Here is a 6,695-nt window from a genome sequence, read left to right as displayed (position 1 = left end):
AAGATCTCCAGGTGCAAACACAACATGTTTTCTACCCTTATCTCCAGCAAGTTTATATTTAGCATTCATACGCTCAATGTTTTCCTTAGTTAACTCATGCATTTTTAAAATCAATTCAGCACGTTGTTTAGCATCAAAATTAACCTTCTCCGAAGATGGAAGAGGAAACAAATCAATAGGTGCACGAGGTAGGAAACCATACACAACTTCAAAAGGGCACATCTTAGTAGTAGAATGTAATGAACGATTATAAGCAAATTCAATATGAGGCAAGCATTCCTCCCACATTTTCTTATTATTCTTCAAAAGAGCCCTAAGCATAGTCGACAACGTTCTATTGACTACTTCAGTTTGTCCATCAGTTTGGGGGTGACAAGTAGTACTAAAAAGCAGTTTAGTCCCCAACTTAGCCCATAAACATCTCCAAAAGTGGCTAAGAAATTTAGTATCACGATCTGAAACAATAGTATTTGGCACACCATGCAAGCGAATAATTTCACGAAAGAACAAATCAGCAACATTAACAGTATCATCGCTTTTATGACATGGTATAAAGTGTGCCATTTTCGAGAATCTATCCACGACAACAAATATGCTATCCCTCCCCTTCTTTGTTCGAGGTAAACCTAAAACAAAGTCCATAGATATATCCTCCCAAGGAACACTAGGTACAGGCAAAGGCATATATAAACCATGAGGATTGAGTCGTGACTTAGCTTTTTGACATGTAGTGCATCGAGCAATAAAACGCTCAACATCCCGTCTCATCTTTGGCTAAAAGAAATGTGTAGCAAGTACGTCCTCCGTCTTCTTCACGCCAAAGTGTCCCATTAATCCTCCTCCATGCGCCTCCTGCAACAACAAAAGACGAACGGAGCTAGCTGGAATGCATAGCTTGTTAGCACGAAACACAAATCCATCGTTAACAACAAACTTGTTCCACATTCTTCCTTCTTTACAATTATGCATTACATCTTTAAAATCAGCATCATGCACATATTGATCTTTGATGGTCTCCAAACCAAATATTTTGAAGTCAAGTTGTGAAAGCATAGTATAGCGACGAGACAAAGCATCAGCAATAACATTTTCTTTTCCCTTCTTGTGTTTAATGATGATAGAGGCGGGGTGTCCCGATCTTTCGATGAGATGATAACTATCGATTTGGTGGAGACGACTTTGACGATCCGACTACAAACGTGCACGACGTTGCGCCTTAGCAATCGCTAAACCAATCTCCTGAGGTTACTGACGATGCCGGAAGCACGGTCAGCCTGACCACGAAGGTCTATTCCTGCAAGCAATCGAAGAACGAGCAAGAATATGATAAAGCAATCTGAATATTGCAAATATATATGAGGTATTGATAATGGTGGGGATCCGTAAGCGGTCTTGGTCTGGTCGTTGGACACAAACGAAGTACACGAAGTTGCAATGGCTAACTTTTAACTAAACAAATCCCAAAGAAAAAGCTACTAGATGGATCTACTTATATAGGAGCAAGGGGTGGCGGCCAAGGAGGTGGGAGGACGTCCCAAGGCAGCCTAAAACTAAATCTAGGTCGTACAAGGCCAATGGGCCCAAGTGGAGGTGATGTAACACCTTTGGACTTGTAGTTTGACTCGGATTCTGCTGCAGCATCAGATTGTTTCGTCCACAACTCAACGCTCCGGACGAATTTGAAGGTGATTCCAATTGGGTTGGAAAGTGCACGAAATCTAGTTTCCAACAAAAACAGAATCACCCAATTCGGAGTCCGTATGAAAAACTTGTGTGCGTTTTGAGTCAGGTATGTCTGTGCAGTCCGAATCTGAATCCAGAACGTGAGAGACTTGGACTCTATCTTCTCTTGGGCCAAAAGTGACGTGAGAGAACTTTTTGGACAGCAAATAAACATCTCTTTCTTCCTTATCTTCATATGTGGATTGTACAAATGTCCCATACACCTGCAATTAGACAAAACACAAAAGTGTGTGAAGTATTTTTGTTCTGGATAACATAAATAGATTATTGAATAGTTTGCACTAGAAATCACCTGACAAATATGCATATATGCAATATTTTTGGTCATATCCAAGGTAGTCATGTCCTCATCACCATGCAAGCGAATAATTTCACGAAAGAACAAATCAGCAACATTAACAGCATCATCACTTTTATGACATGGTATAAAGTGTGCCATTTTCGAGAATCTATCCACGACAACAAATATGCTATCCCTCCCCTTCTTTGTTCGAGGTAAACCTAAAACAAAGTCCATAGATATATCCTCCCAAGGAACAGTAGGTACAGGCAAAGGCATATATAAACCATGAGGATTGAGTCGTGACTTAGCTTTTTGACATGTAGTGCAGCGAGCAATAAAACGCTCAACATCCCGTCTCATCTTTGGCCAAAAGAAATGTGTAGCAAGTACGTCCTCCGTCTTCTTCACGCCAAAGTGTCCCATTAATCCTCCTCCATGCGCCTCCTGCAACAACAAAAGACGAACGGAGCTAGCTGGAATGCATAGCTTGTTAGCACGAAACACAAATCCATCGTTAACAACAAACTTGTTCCACATTCTTCCTTCTTTACAATTCTGCATTACATCTTTAAAATCAGCATCATGCACATATTGATCTTTGATGGTCTCCAAACCAAATATTTTGAAGTCAAGTTGTGAAAGCATAGTATAGCGACGAGACAATGCATCAGCAATAACGTTTTCTTTTCCCTTCTTGTGTTTAATGACATAAGGAAAAGTCTCAATGAATTCAACCCATTTAGCATGTCTACGATTCAGTTTAGCTTGACTTTTAATATGTTTCAAAGATTCATGATCAGAATGTATAACAAATTCTTTGGGCCATAAATAATGTTGCCATGTTTCTTAAGTCCGAACAAGAGCATATAATTCTTTATCATAAGTAGAATAATTCAGACTAGGCCCACTCAATTTTTCAGAAAAGTATGCAACAGGTTTGCCATCTTGCAATAACACACCTCCTAATCCAATTCCACTAGCATCACATTCAAGCTCAAAAGTCTTATTAAAATCAGGAAGTTGGAGTAAAGGAGCATGTGTCAACTTATGTTTCAATACCGTGAAGGCTTCTTCCTGTGCGGTACCCCAAAGAAAAGGCACATCTTTCTTTGTAAGCTCATTGAGAGGTGCAGCAATGGTGCTGAAATCTCTCACAAAACGCCTATAGAATCCAGCGAGGCCAAGAAAACTCCTCACTTGTGTGACCGTTTTGGCCTGCGGCCAACTCTCAATAGCTTCAATCTTGGCTTTATCAACTTCAATTCCCTGTGGAGTAACAACATAGCCAAGAAAAGATACTCGGTCGGTGCAAAAGGTGCACTTCCCAAGGTTACCAAACAAACGTGCATCACGTAGAGCAATAAAAACAGCACGTAAATGTTCCAAATGTTCTTCCAAAGATCTGCTATAAATCAATATGTCATCAAAGTAAACTACCACAAATCGTCCAATGAAAGCACGTAAAACTTCGTTCATTAATCTCATGAAAGTACTAGGTGCATTAGTTAACCCAAAAGGCATGACTAACCACTCATATAATCCAAACTTAGTTTTAAATGCTATTTTCCATTCATCTCCCAATTTCATATGAATTTGATGGTAGCCACTACGCAAATCAACTTTGGAGAATATTGTAGAGCCACTCAATTCATCAAGCATATCATCTAGCCTAGGAATAGGATGACGATAACGAATAGTAATATTATTAATGCCTCTACAATCAACACACATACGTGATGTACCATCCTTTTTCGGCACTAGAATAATAGGAACAACACAAGGACTAAGGGATTCGCGTATATAACCTTTGTCGAGAAGCTCTTGTACTTGACGCATAATCTCCTTCGTCTCCTCTGGATTGGTACGATATGGTGCACGGTTTGGCAGTGAAGCACCGGGAATTAAGTCAATCTGATGCTCAATCCCTCGAATAGGCGGTAATCCCGGTGGCACGTCTTCTGGAAAGACGTCAGCGAACTCCTGCAAAATGTTAGTGACAGCAGGAGGCAAAGAGGAAGGCACGTCCTCGAATGAAAATAATGCCTCTTTGCACACAAAAGCATAGCAAACAGATTTGCTGAAATCTAGCTCATCAATATCAGATTTGGTGGCAAATAAACATGCACTTTTCAATTTAATTTCAGAAACAACACTAGATGGTTTATTATTAGGCTTCATTTGTTGCTCAAATTCTTTTGCCACAATCTGATTTTCACTCATATTCTTCTCCTGTTTTGCTTTATTAGCTCTATTAATATCATGTTTCAAAATGGAATCAGGAGTCATAGGAAGCAAAGTAATATTTTTATCCTTATGAACAAGAGTATAGTGATTGTTTCTACCATGGTGTACAGAGTTTTTATCAAATTGCCATGGTCTACCAAGTAATAAGGAACATGCTTGCATAGGTACCACATCACAATCAACATAATCAGCATATGTAGAGATACTAAAATGCACACGAACAGTACGTGTTACCTTAACCTTGCCGCTGTTGTTGAACCATTGGATGTAGTAAGGATGTGGATGTGGTCTTGTGGTGAGAGAAAGCTTCTCCACCATCTCCATGCTAGCCGAGTTGTTGCAGCTCCCTCCGTCTATTATGACGCGCACAGAACGTTCCTTCACAACTCCCTTGGTATGGAACAAATTGTGCCTCTGATTTTGCTCAGCTTGTGTGACCTGCACACTCAAAACACGTTGAGCAACTAAACATTCATACCTGTCAGCGTCTTCAGGAGCCATGTATTGCGTCTCATGATCAGAATCATCTCCACCATGTTCTTCACGTGTAATAAGAGCCAATGTCTCCTCATCATAGTCACTAGCGGACTCATATCCACCATCCGCGGTAGCAATCATCACAAGCGGAGATTTGCATTCTCTCGCATAATGACCTCCTCCCTTACAACGACGACAAATAATATCACTTGTGTGCCCTGTTGATGCCATGGAAGAAGAAGAACGCTGTGCAGGCCCCGCAGGTGCGCTCTTGGCAGATAATGGTGGTTGTGCCTATTTTCTTGTATCACGGCTGGAGGTGGCACCGGATGGAGGTGCTGGTGCAGTTGAAGTAGAAGATGCACGTGGTGTCCATGATGAAGGTCGGCCTGCAGAAAAGTTAGTTCGCGCCAATGCTTGTCGATCCTGCACTTCACGTTCAGCTTTACAAGCAAGATGGAATAAACGAGTGATATTAGTATACTCCTTATAGTCTAGAATGGTCTGAATCTCTCTATTTAATCCACCTAGAAAACGTGCAAGCATAGCTTCATTCTCCTCAACAATACCACATCTAATCATGCCAGTTTGTAATTCCTGATAATATTCTTCTACAGAATTTTTTCCTTGTCTTAAGCGCTGTAATTTTTGAAGCAATTCACGTTGATTATATGGTGGAACCCAACGAGTACGCATAGCAGTTTTCAAAGCAGCCCAAGTAGTTGGAACAGGATATAATCTACAATGTTCAGACCACCATACACATGCAAAACTAGTGAAAGCACAAACAGCAGCAGCAACTCGTCTCTCCTCAGGATATTGTAAACATGTAAATCGTTGTTCAGTTTCTAACTCCCAAGTAAGATATATATCAGGAACATATCTACCCTCAAATGGTGGAATATTCAATTTCAGTTTAGGAATATGGACATCATCTCGTACTTGAGGTGGTGGTGCAGGCCTACCATTACGAATATATACCTGAGGTCGACCTGCTGGTGGTGGTGCAGGTGGCTGCACGTAGTGCTGATTTTGATCAACCTCATCCTCATAATCGCCCGCATACTCATCATCCTCCTGGGTACCAGCAGCAGTAGTAGCAGGAGGCAAAGAAGCACCAACAGCAGTAGCAGCGGCACCAGAATTTTGTCCTGGCTCAATAGGAACACGCTGTGCTCGTCCATACTGATTCGGAAGGGGGCGTAGTTGTTGTTGTTGCAGAGGTGCGACAGGTGCAGCCGGTGGTGGAAGACGCGCAAGCAGTTCATTAAATCTGTTATCGAGCTTTGTTTCGAACGTCTTCTCAAGGTCAGTGATCTTCTCCATGGCCTCTTCAAAATTGTTCAGCACATCTTGTACCTGTTCAGTCATCATTTGCTGAAACTTATCATGAAGCTCCTTGTTCGATAAGTTCTCCCAGTCAATCTCGTCGGCTTGTGATCCTGGCATGGTTAGCAGCAATAGAAACACACAAGAATATGATCCTACAGACTACTAAGAAGTGGTGGTGGTGTATCACAAGTCCGTCAAGCAAATCTCAAATTCTTACCAGTTCTTACCCAGCAGCAGGCCGTGATCGGCAACCGTTGTAGTCAAAAACTCTCAAAGCTTGGATAGAGCGATTACCAGGGAGAGTCAAACACACGACGTAGATGTATGTGGAGCTGGGAAGGCTTATAGTATGGTAGCAAAAAGGGTCAGCAATAATCAATTCAGAGATGCAAAGTTGAATAAACGCTCAACGACGGTACTGTGCTGGTCCTAGGCTAGACTGTGCTAGAGACGCGAGCCTAGAACACCAACAAAATCACGGCGCGGCACGTAAACAAGGGAAAAGCACACTCTGAATTTTTTTTTTCGCTCTTTTTTTTTGGCGCTCTTTTTTTTTGCGCTGCTTTTTTTTGCGAAAAATCACTCTAATGGCGAGTGTCTCAAAACTCTTCCTAGC

This window comes from Triticum dicoccoides, chromosome 3A, assembly GCF_002162155.2.
Source record: "Triticum dicoccoides isolate Atlit2015 ecotype Zavitan chromosome 3A, WEW_v2.0, whole genome shotgun sequence".
Lineage (NCBI taxonomy): Eukaryota > Viridiplantae > Streptophyta > Magnoliopsida > Poales > Poaceae > Triticum > Triticum dicoccoides.
The sequence above is the reverse complement of the archived record's forward strand: the minus strand, read 5'-3'. Positions refer to the sequence as shown.